Genomic DNA, 12,725 nt, shown 5'->3' on the forward strand with positions numbered 1-12,725 from the left:
TGTGGGAAAATCATGAAGAAATCGCCTGGACTCAAATTGTAGATGGCTTTAAAGTAATAAAGTTAATAATGTATTTAGCACTGGTATAAGGTGGCCTGTTTGAGCACTGGTTGCTGAGTTCTGAAATCAATCACAATGGGGGCCATAAGGGAGCATAATATGATAGTAGCCAAGCCTTTGGTCTGCGATGTCCATTATGTGGTGTCAAAATTCAGATAACCATTAGATGGCAAGAGAGAGAGTGTTCTGTATCTCACTACTGCCACCTTGTGATAATCTGTATATTTCTAATTGAGACAAGGGACTAGCTAACCTTTAAGTATTCACTCAGATTAATTATTTCTCAATTTCATAGAACAATGAGCAATAAGCCAGCCTAACTGAACAGCAATTACATTAATTTGTATTTCATATTATTATTTGTGTGTGTCTGTGTGTATGGAATCGGAGACTTTCAGATAAAAAGTAGATATTCTGTAAGTAACATAAAATATGTCATGTGAGAAATAAAGCACTATAGTAAATTTAGAAGTCAGCCAACCATTCCATTAAATGCACAGATATATAAAATTGTTTTTAACGAGTTACATTAGTAGAATCTCTACTAGGAAAGCGCTCCAGTAAAGATAATTCAGAAGGTGCAACATTGCAAAGAAGGCTGTATTATAGATCTCAATTGCCAGTTGCTTGGATTCAGAGGACATAGGCCAGTGAGATGGACCTCCAAAATCATTGTCAGTATTTATCAAATTTAGGCAGCATGACAGATGGAAGAACCTGTTCCTTCAGAGCAGTAGGCTCTTCCTCTCTCTGGCCACAGAACCATTCAGAAAGAGTACTTTCATCTCTTCAGGCTGAGCTCAAGTATATTTTGTGCTCATCCTCTTCATTAGAACATCTTATTGGAATTGAATCCAACAAAAAAAAGAGGGAGAGGGAGGGAGCGGGAGAGGGGGAAAGGGAGGGAGGGAGGGAGGGAGAGAGAGAGAGAGAGAGAGAGAGAGAGAGAGAGAGAGAGAGAGATAGTCAAAACTGACTTGAAGGAGTGTTTTTATTGCAATGTTTATGGCATTCTAGCCTTAATTCTTCCAACATTTTGACTCAGATTTCACCTACAAATTAAAAAATACACAATGCAGTTTCACACTGAAAGGCAAGAAGGTGTAGAAGTGCTTACAGCATCGGTCTGTACTTCTTTAAAGCAACTATGTCTTTTTCAGTGTCTGGTAAATAGTGAACATGTCTGAGTTCAAGAGTTGCATTGATGCAAGTGAAAAGTGTTGTAAGCCACTACAGGAAAATACTGTTGAACAGTGGATTAAAGAGAGAGAGGGTAATTTAAATAAAATGTTACTGTTTTCCAGAAAATCCATGGAAATGGATCACATTTAATTTGGAATTGAGATTACTTATGGATAATTGTCCTTTAGGTGTGTATACTGAAATGCAATCTAGTTGTCTACTACTCATTGGGAACTTTAATGCCAATTAGATTAACAGAGTAGGAAGGGACTTTGTAGATCATCTAGTCCAACCCCTCACCCAAGCAGGAGACCCTATATCATTGCTGACAAATGGAAGTCCAATCTCTTCTTGAAAGCCTCCAGTGATGAAGCTTCCACAACTTCCAAAGGCAAGGTGTTCCATTGGTTAATTGTTCTCACTGTCAGAAAAAAATCCTCCTTATTTCCAGGTTGAATCTCTCCTTCATCAGTTTCCATCCATTATTCTGTGTCTGGTCTTTAGGTGCCTTGGAAAATAGCGTGACCTCTCTATGGCATCCCCTCAAATATTGGAACACTGCTCCCATGTCTCCCCTGGTCCTTCTCTTCACTAGACTAGCCATGCCCAGTCCCTGCAACTGTTCACCATATGTTTTAGTCTCCAGTCCAGCAGTGGATTCCAGCAGTCATTACTACCGGTTCGCTTGTGGCTGAGCGCACTTGATGTGTGCTGCATGAGCATGCACAGTGCAATAAAAATTGTTCTGTGCATGAGCAGAAGCAAAAAACAAGATGGTGGCACCTATGGCATCACAAGGAGAACTGGTTCAGGGGCATGGCAGGCCTGGGTCACTGCTGGTTCCTACTGGTTTGTCTGAACTGCTCCAAACCAGTAGGAACCCACCACTGCTCCAGTCCCCTAATCATCCTGGTTGCTCTTCTCTAGAATCTCTATTGTCTTATATAATAGTGAGTGATGGAGCACAGCTCATTTTTACAAGGTGAACCTTTCGGATTTGTCTAGAAAAACATTGAAGGTGTCATTGGCCTCAAAGAGGTTGATCTGTTTTTGTTTGCTAGTGATACTGCAAAGAAGCTGTTGAAGGAAGAGAGTGAGCAGAGATCTCACATAATACGAAGTCAGAAGAAGGAATTTATAAGCCCAGCATGGAATACGATTTTACTCTTCTCAATTACCTGCAAGTTGAATCATTTGACAAAGTTTATTGTGAATAGAACACTATTTCCTTTGAAGTTTCATTTTATTCCAGTTTTGACCTTTATGCTTTGGACCTGAATCCTGACCAGAGTGGTTGGCCATTATTCTCCAGCTTTTCAGGTTGAACATTTTTCTTATCTCCTCAATATCAGGAGTTGAATCAGAGCCTTTTGCACACAAGGCTCTGAGCAAACACTTGAGATGTTCAGGTTGTTTTCTCAAACTGATCTGCTTAGGACAATCCAGACATACCTGTTGACAAAGAATATAATTATCCCCAGAGAAGTGAAAGATCAGCTTGTCAGAGAATACAACTTGCAGAGAGCATCTGTGGTACTTGAGGGCCATGAGAGACACTAAGGCTATAGGAAGGTATTGTTTTATTTCTAATGGCTTAGCATCTGATCTGAACCTGATCAATTGTGGCATTCAGCCCTGGTGACGCAGTGGTTAGAATGCAGTATTGCTGCTGTGGCCTGTCAGTGACCATAGCAATAGCAATAGCAGTTAGACTTATATACCGCTTCATAGGGCTTTCAGCCCTCTCTAGGCAGTTTACAGAGTCAGCATATTGCCCCCAACAACAATCCGGGTCCTCATTTTACCCACCTCGGAAGGATGGAAGGCTGAGTCAACCCTGAGCCGGTGAGATTTGAACAGCCGAACTGCAGAACTGCAGTCAGCTGAAGTAGCCTGCAGTGCTGCATTTAACCACTGCGCCACCTCGGCTCACTGCGGAGCTGGCAGCAGATTCAGACAGTGAGGAGGTTGGGGAGGAACATGGACCAATCCTGGAGTCTGGGGAAGGCTCAGATTAGGATTCTGTATCGGAGGCAGAGATGGGGCCAGAGCCATATGCCAGTTATCATCTGCCTTCAGAGTCAGACATCAGTGAGGCAGATGAACATCTGGAGCCTGGTCCCAGTGTGCACATGTGCAGAGTTGCCAGACAAAGGGAACAGCTAAAGAACAGGGGCCAACTTGGAAATAAGGCCACAGTAGACAGGCAATAAAAGAGGAGTGAAAGGGGAGTGGAATTTGCAGGAGACAATTAGTTCGCTTAATTGGTTTGTGACTCTCCGAGACTCCTTGCCAAGTTTTGCAGATATCAGCCTGTCAGCTCTCCAAGCCAGATAAGGTCTGTGCCGTAAATCCTGCCTTGAAAGACTTTGCTGGATGTGAATGAGAAGAATTCACAGTAAATTAATAAAAGGGGTTTTTGTCTGGATAAGGAGTTTGCTGCATGCTCTTGGGAAGCCTACGTGAGAACAATTGCAGGCAAACTCTGCTAACAGCCTGGAGTTTGACGCTGACTGGCTCAAGATTAACTCTGCATTCTATCTTTCCAAGATCGATAAAATGAGAACTCAGATTGTTGGGGGCAATATGCTGGCATTGTAAGCCACCCAGAAAGTGCTGTTAAGCACTACGCGGCAGTGTATAAGTCTAAGTGTTATTGCAAGTCGAAGGGCTGTTTTTACACAAGCTTCCTTTCTCTTCACCTGCCTAACATTTCTCATCTGTGGCTCTTAAAATCGTTGTTAGCATTTTATGGCATGATGTTTCCCTTGCTGTTTTGCACTTCAGAAAACATCATTTTGTGGTTTACCCAAAAAATCCTGAACCCCCTTTGAAATTAAAATTAAATTCTGAAATTAAAAAATCTTCTACATTGCTTCCACTATTAATGTATTGATTAAATTAAAATGAGTAACCTTTTCATTAATGCAGGACTCTTCCAAACCAACTACTTGGGTTAAGCTATCACTCTTCGATAGCTCTCCCACAATCTATCCAGTCACATACGTATAATAGACCTCATCCCACCTAAACGTACTCATTTCTAGCAGAGTGAGTTATTTGACTCAATTGGATAATGCAGTGGGTTATAAATGACCTGGATAGATCTATTATTACAGACAGTTAACTTTCAGTAAATGTCAGATGTATTGTTTCTCACATATTTCTAGTTGAATGAACACTATTAACTGTACATTTCTTCTAGAGAGCACATACTAAAAGTTAGTGTATGTCCTTGGATTTTTCCTTCAAGCCATATACACAACTATGAATGCAAGTACAATAATACAAAAGGTAGGCCATGTTTCCATTTCCAGGACAAAGGTATATACTCTTTCACAAATACATATAGGAAAGGTGCGCCGGAAACCTCAATAGGCACAATTGAAATTAAAAATATCTGTGCCACCACCATGTAGAAGAATCAATTCAGGGGTGAAATTCAGCAGGTTCTGACAGGTTGTGAAGAACCAGTAGCAGAATTTGCTTGGAGAACCAGCAAATACCACTTCTGGCTGGCCCCAGAGTGGGGTAGGAATGGACATTTTGCAATATCCTTCCCCTGCCATGTCCACCAAGCCACGCCCACAGAATCGGTAGTAAAAAAAATGAATTTCACCATTGCATCAATTCATTTTCTTTTAGGGATATCGCTAAAAAGGGCACATGTGATTATAAATATAAAGTTTAAATGTGCTTATTTGTATCGTATGTAGAAGCCGTACTGTACTCATCACAAGTGTTTATTAAGCACAAGGCTGTAGTCAAATGTCTATGGAGATTCTCAATCATCCAGGTTATGGTTATCCCAAAGGTGTTTTTTCAAGAGGCAGCTGGACTTTCTGGGTTTCCTTTGAAGACATTTCACTTCTCTTGCAAGAAGCTTCTTCAGCTCTGACTAGATGGCGGGGAATGGAAGGATATATACTCCTCACCATCCAGTCATAGCTGAAAAAGCTTCTTGGCCGAAAAGCAGAACATCTTCAAAGAAAAACCAGAAAGTTCAGTTGCCTCTTGAAAAAAACACCTTTGGGACAAAGCTGTCATCAGTTAATTTATATTTATTTATTGTCCACATTTTTACCCTGCCACAATTTGGAGATTCTTATTAGCAGCTTACAACTCCAAACAAAACATCAATACCAACATCAACCAATGAAACTCACCTGTGCAAACAAAAGCTACAGGTAAATAAAAATAGAAGGTATACTTGGTTTGTTAAAAATCAACAGAAGGTTCTCCTGAACAACTATGTCTTTAAATGTCCCTTCAATGTGAACATGGAAAAGGATCAGCTCAAGGCCGATCCACGGTATTAACATGAACATGGAAAAACAGAACTTTCTTACTTCAGACCCCTGGACCTCCCAAAAATGTGTGATCAATAGCAGTTTCTCTCCATTCAATTAACTTGGGCGAAGGATATCTGGTAGGAGTATGCATCTGTTAATGTGTGAGGTCTCTAATTTATTAAATATAGCTGATAGCCCAGCGCTGCCTGGATATTTATTTATCCCAACCCTCCTTCCATGAACATCACTGCAATTTCTAATGTTAGATTTTCCCCCTTACCAGAGGGAGCCCCTTTGTGGAGTACTGTGAAGGCAACTCCACAGCGCTATACAGTAGAATACCTTTTAAGGCACAACAGGCTGTATCTTAATAGCAAACACACACCAAGGGGTGTTAGGGGTGCCTTACCCCTACAGTATTTGTTTCCAGAGGGTAAATCATCTGTCTACCAAGTTTGGTTGAAATTGCTCGAGGCGTTCCAGAGTTATGCTGGATCATACACACACATAGGTGCACATGTGCACGCACACACACAGAGCTATACACACACACACACTGGTCTTGTTGTATTCGGGTTGTGTAGAGATTGAGATTTTCTTGGCAACGTTTCGGCAAGGTCTCACTCACCATCTTCAGGCTGGTATTTTCGGCTTAAAGCGTGGTCTTTCTATAGATCTATAGAAAGACAGCAGATCTTTCTATAGATCTGCTGTCTTTCTATAGATCTTGGTGTGTGTGTGTGTGTGTGTGTGTGTGTAGTGCTGGCTTTGTTTCATTAAGTGGAATGATTGGTTGTGTGGTTGTATCATGATTGGTAGATTGGTGCTGATTGGTGCTGGCTGTGTGTCTGTTGTTGTTTTGTGTTGTAACGGCCTGGGTAGTGGTTGGGTGGGGCTTGTTTGTTGACTAGGGCTGGTTTCCAGATGTCTGGCAGGCGGGAGGTATCATCATGTTTATTCATGTTGTGGGGGTGTTTCTCTATTTTGATAGTTTCCATAATTATTCTCTTGTTGAAGTGTTCAGTTTTGGAGATCAATTTGGTTCCTTCAAAATTAATTTCATGTCCTGTTGCTTTAAGGTGCTGGAAAAGGGAGGAAGTTTTTTTCTTTTTTTCTTACTGCGTTCTTGTGTTCTGTGATGCATGCATTTATTCTCCTATTCATTTGTCCTATGTATGTTGCAGGGCAGATTTTGCATGGTATTTCGTACACTCCTTGGTTTTCTAAACTACTGTCCACTATTATTGGGTGTCCACTCAGTCACAAACCCAAGGATATTTTTCCTTCTATGGAGTAATGTGCGACATGGGTGTGAATTTGACCACTGGACAATGTTATGTCTTTCAAGAGAAGTTACCATATAAATGTTGTCCCATGTTCCTTGGTGATTGGTCATCTCCCCCAAACATCAAGCTGGTTCTAATGGATATGAATAACCTATCATTTAGATCTATTTCAGCTCCTTCATGAAACGGAGGGGATGCCTTCCAGATGTGTCCTGATGAGTATCCATCAGCTCAAGTGGTCACACAATCTAACCTTTCTGATTAAAACTGGGATATTTCAATAAGAAATTCAATCAGCTTGCACACACGATGGAGATCAGGAGGCATCAGGTTATGCTTAATATGCACAGAATATTCCCACCTGATTGCAGAGGTGAGTGCCACGTTTTTTGCAAGTATCAGCCACAGTATGTCTCTAATGAGAGAAATATTATGTCTCCCTCCCATGCCCTTATTATGATTTTTCCAATGGCAAATTGCCATTTCCTTTTCATTCTGTGAAAAAAGTTTTGAAACGTAAACATTTTCCAGATGTAAACAGAAGAAAAAGCCACAACAGAAATCTAAAGCTCTTGTCATCTGCTAAGCATCTTATCAAAGCAACAGTATATGACATGTTTTTTTTTAAATAGTTAGTGGTGGGAACTTCTATAAGCCCACCCGAGCATAAGCATTTTTTAAAAAATAAAAGCACTATTGGGATGTTTTCCAAATCAAGCTATTTAAATGAATGGATTGTTTGGAGCATTTTTAAAAGGTTTTAAAAGCAAGGGAAGAAAAGATAAAATGATCTATTTTTCTCCCCATCTTACCAATCTGTTTCCACTTATGCCTTGGCAAAAAAGCAGCTCTTGTCAGATTTACTTCGTATAGTACAAAATGAATCAGTAAATGCTTCTGGGTTTGCTTTTGCCCTAAGTAAAAAAAATCATTTTACATGAAAGAGTAAAATAAAATAATAAATAAAATAAAAATGTGACTTCATTTTGAAGGAAAGGCTAGCTTCTGCCATCGTTTAAAAAAAATCCCAACAAGATCAAAAATAATAGTCAGGGAATGTTTCCCTTCAGAGTTGTGAGGAACTAGAGGAGGTGATATGCAAAGAAAAGACATTTTTCTGATCCTCAAAGGGGTCAGCTCAACATTCACCCCTCCCATTCACAGAGTGCTGAAGCTGGCAAAGATCTGAGCCAATAACTGATGGCACTCAGGGTTTCATTGATCTAATCCAAGTAAATGACAGCCCTGCTGTACGTAACAAATGTAACTTTCTTGGGGATAATGTTTTAAATGAGTAATACTCAAGTGTATCATTATTTAAAAAGGACAATAGGCTTTCTGCCCTATTTTTTCTCTTTCTAAGCGTTAACACGGTGGCTCAGTGGCAAAGACGTCAATCAGAAAGTTCGGCGGTTCGAATCCCTAGCGCCACATAATGGAGTGAGCTCCCATTACTTGTCCCAGTTTCTGACAACCTAGCAGTTCAAAAACATGCCAGTAGAAAAATAGGAACCACCTTCATGGGAAGGTAACAGCATTCCATGCATCTTCGGCATTTAATCATGCCGGCCACATGACCACGGAGACGTCTTCGGCCAGTGCTGGCTCTTTGGCTTTGAAACGGAGATGAGCACCGCCCCCTAGAGTCGGGAATGACTAGCACATATATGCAAAGGGAACCTTTACCTTTACCTTTATCTCCCTTTCTTACCTTCTTACAGGTCTGGGGATAGTTCCTGTTGAGTATAGCCTGGAGAGATACTTGGCATCCTTTCCGCACAAAATAATGATGTGCTTCAGTTGGGGAAATAAGGAAGAAGAGTATGTGAAAATGGAATAAATTCTATTGCCACTTTCTAGCCTAGCTTCCTAGTTTTTTGAGGTATGTCACTTGAACACACTTTGGAGTTTAAATTATTCCCACCTTAGATAAGTGAGCTTTTTTTTAAAGGACCTTTAAACAATCCCATGCAAAACTATCATTCTGAAGGAGATAAAAATGCATTACTGATAATATTATGGACAATAACTCGGAGGAAACTATATAGGAAAATACGAAAGATTCTGAGCGAACTCCGAGGTGATATAGATTTGCTGTTCTTTAGAAGCATTTTGCTGGAGAGAGATTCCAATTTGCATAAAATACAGTCAATAAGCTTGTGTAGAAATATTAAATTCCACCTGCACTGAAGCTATCTGAGGCAAAACATTAACTGCGATGAACTCGGAAATCAGGAATAAACATACTGCAATGTTAACTAGACATTTTACGTCTGTCTATCCAAGCAAAAATATTTGAGCCAGATGTAACTTTCTGTTTTACTTTTATTTAGTCCATTTATTTTAGCTGGCCTTGCTTTTTTGTTTTTCTGGAAGAAAAGGAGAAGACATTCTACCAGAAGCATCTTTTTTCCACCCTGAGGTAAAAATGTGAATTCAGAATGTCTGCAGTCAGTAGGACCTATGCAGGGTGGGCCTCACAAAACAATGCTCACATTAGTTATACACCACAATATGGATTTTTCTGCCCTGTTTCAATTCTACCATCAGACCAGTTGAATTCTACGGAGAGGACCGCACAGAGTGCTCAAACTATTTTTAGCTGTGAAAAGAAGACAAGAGCTGAGAGCCCCTTCTATTTCATACATTTTCTGAAGAAAGTACCGTATTTTTCAGACTATAAGATGCACCAGTGTATAAGACGCACCAAGATTTCAAAGAAGTAAGTAAGAAAAAAAAAAAGGTTTTGTGTTCTCTGGCCCCCAGGAGCACTCTGCAGGCTTCAGTAGGGCTGAGGTAAGGCAAAAATGCCCCCATTTTTGTCAAAAGGGGGCATTTTCACTCCCCACAGCCCTGTTGAAGCCCGCAGACTGCTTCTGGGGGTGAGGGAAGGCAACCCCCCATTTTTTGTGAAAAATAGCTCATTTTTGCCTGTTTTCACCAAAACAGGGGCATTTCCCCCTTCCCCCAGCCCTGCTGAAGCCTGAAGCGTGCTTCTGGGGGATGGGGGAAGCAAAAACACCCCTGGTTTGGTGAACGACAGGCAAAAAATTGGTCAATTTTTCACAAAAATGGGATGCAGGGGGTGAGGCTTTGGGAGGCCAAAAATGGCTGTATTGGTGTATAAGACGCACCAACATTTCCACTGTCTTTTAGGGGGTGAAAAGGTGCATCTTATACTACGAAAAATACAGTATTGTTGTCATGCTTCTGGTGGACCATTTTCTTTTCAATTTTAACCATCTATTATGTTCAAGAAAATCATCTTGTTCACAGAGCTTCTATTTAATTAATGTCAGCAGTCCACACATTGTATAAAAAGGATATATCTGATCCATTTGTTAAGTTATTAATCCTTCAGTTAAAATAAGACAAGGTGGTTTGTTATTAGGACCTAAATGCAAGATAACAATATCTTAAAAACAAAATGTATCTCCTTGCAAACATTAATGATAATTTGCAAAACTGTTATATTGTTAAATACACTTAAAAAAGAAATTGCTTTAGTATTCTGATACTGAATCTTGTTGCGTAATTAGGAGACAGATAAGAGGGGGAGGGGGATGTAATTCATAATTTGATTAATTCATAAGGATAAATGTTACCAAAGTCCTGCTAAAAGGGAACATAATTGCTTGCTTTCCACATTAAATAAATTATATTGCATGCTTAATAAACTTTCTTCTATTTTTTTTTCTCAAATAGTGATTTTGTTTCACAATGCTCTTGATCAGCCGTAGATTTTGGTTCAATAATGTTAAAATAAGCAGTAATTTAAAGAAAATACTCTCTTTAACAGAATATTAAGCAAATGCCAGCAGGATGTTATACTGTTCTACTAAAAATGAAAGTATTGCATTAAGTCCTCTACAAATAAAATCAAATAAAAGGGATGTGAAATTCATAGGACCCATTTGGTTCCTTTGAGGCCTTGTATGATACCCAGAGTTTCTCTTTTCATTTATCAATTACTTCACCCCAAAGCTTTGGCAGGGTGGTTTGACACAAACAGTTGATGGGAACTTTTTATAGCACTGGTTAGTGTTAGGAAGTAAAGATTAGAAAAAGTTGTTTACAAAAAAATATTTGGGATGTATACCACTAGATGTAATGGATAACATGTATGTAGGTAAACCTCAAATAGTGGGCATGGCAAGAAAAGAAAATACAGGATGTGAAGTAATTTAAATTAAGGATATGAATTTAATTTAATTTACATCCTGTGTTTTCATCTTAGCCATGTGTATTGAGCAAGGACCTCTGCCTACCATCCAAGATTGAACCTGGTCCTCAGTCCAGCAAGATTGGATTGATATTATCTCTTGGACTTTCCCATATTAAACAGGAAACTGAGTGGCTTTGTTTTTACAATTTAGTAATGCTTTTATTTGGTACATGTTTAATTCAACACAGGCTGCATTAACAGGAGATACAATCTAGAGCACATGAAATGCTAGTACCACTTTATAATGCCTTGGAAGACCTCATGATCCTCATAATCAGATGAGCAAAACTCAGAGACTCGTCAACTGACTCATATTTATGACAGTTGCAGTTTCTGGGGTCATGGGACCACCTTTTGTGATCAATGGGGAAGCCAGATTCATTAACAACAGTGTTACTAATTTAACACCTGCTGTGATTCGTTTAACAACTATGTCAAGAAAAATCATAAATGGGGCAAAACTCACTTAACAACTGTCGTGCTTGGTAGTTTTGGGCTCAGATGTGTTTGTAACAGGGGTGAAATTCAGCAGGTTTCTGACAGGTTCTGGAGAACCAGTAGCTTGAGTAGTTGGGAGAACTGGCAAATGCCACCTCTGGCTGGCCCCACAGTGGGGTAGGAATGGGGATTTTGCAATATCCTTCCCTTGCCATGCCCACCAAGCCATGCCCACAGAACCAGTAGTAAAAATATTTGAATTTCACCACTGACAGTGGACAATATTAAGGCCAAACACATCATCATTATACCAGCCCAGTGTTCATTGGGCAATGCTCAAATCAATGGTGAGGCCAGGCAGATCCTATCCATGCTTCCAATATAGCTGATATGCCTACACTTTCTGCCAAATTTTGCCAAAATAAACAAAACTACTTCCGTGCTCCATAGCACAATGCAGGATAAGAAGTAATTGCTGACAGATCATTAAAGAGGGATGCAGCCTAGAACTAAGGACACATTTTCTGACAGTGGGAACAATCAGTGGAATGGCTCACCTTCAGAAGTTGTGGGTACTCCATCATTGGGGTTTTCATGAAGAGATTGAGCAACCATTTGTTTGGAATGGTGTAGGGCAGTGTGTCTCACCTTGGCGACTTTAAGTCCTGTGGACTTCAACTCCCAGAATCCCCCAGCTGGCTGGGGAATTCTGGGAGTTGAAGTCCCCAGGACTTAAAGTCGCCAAGGTTGAGAAACACTGGTGGAGGGTTTCCTGCTCAAGCAGGGGGTTTGCCTTCCAACCATATTGTTCTATGCTCTATACTCCATTGTCAATTGTGGCAAAACAAGAGACCCATAACAGACAATCATTTAGACCTACATTGTTGCAAAAGAGAGTAAGGGAGTTGAGGAAGAAAACTCTGCTGTTTTTAAATAGTTCCTAGGACCAGCCTTATATGCTTCGGGTCCCTAGCACCAATATGAGACCAAGTGACATCCCAACCAGTTAAACATCTTTCTCAAGTAACAGTTCAAATCTGCCCCCTTTGCCAATAAAATTTGCACTCTGAATTGGGACATTTCCCCTCAGCATTCGCAATGTGTATGCTTTAGTTATCTAATCTGTTGGTAAGCATCAGAAATGGAGTATCATAAACTGTCAAACACAGCTTCTAAATATCATTAAGCATCATGCACCAAGTGTCGACAGCTGCTAAATATCATAGTCAGCTATTAAACCAC

Source organism: Thamnophis elegans, chromosome 11, assembly GCF_009769535.1.
Source record: "Thamnophis elegans isolate rThaEle1 chromosome 11, rThaEle1.pri, whole genome shotgun sequence".
Classification (NCBI taxonomy): Eukaryota; Metazoa; Chordata; class Lepidosauria; order Squamata; family Colubridae; genus Thamnophis; species Thamnophis elegans.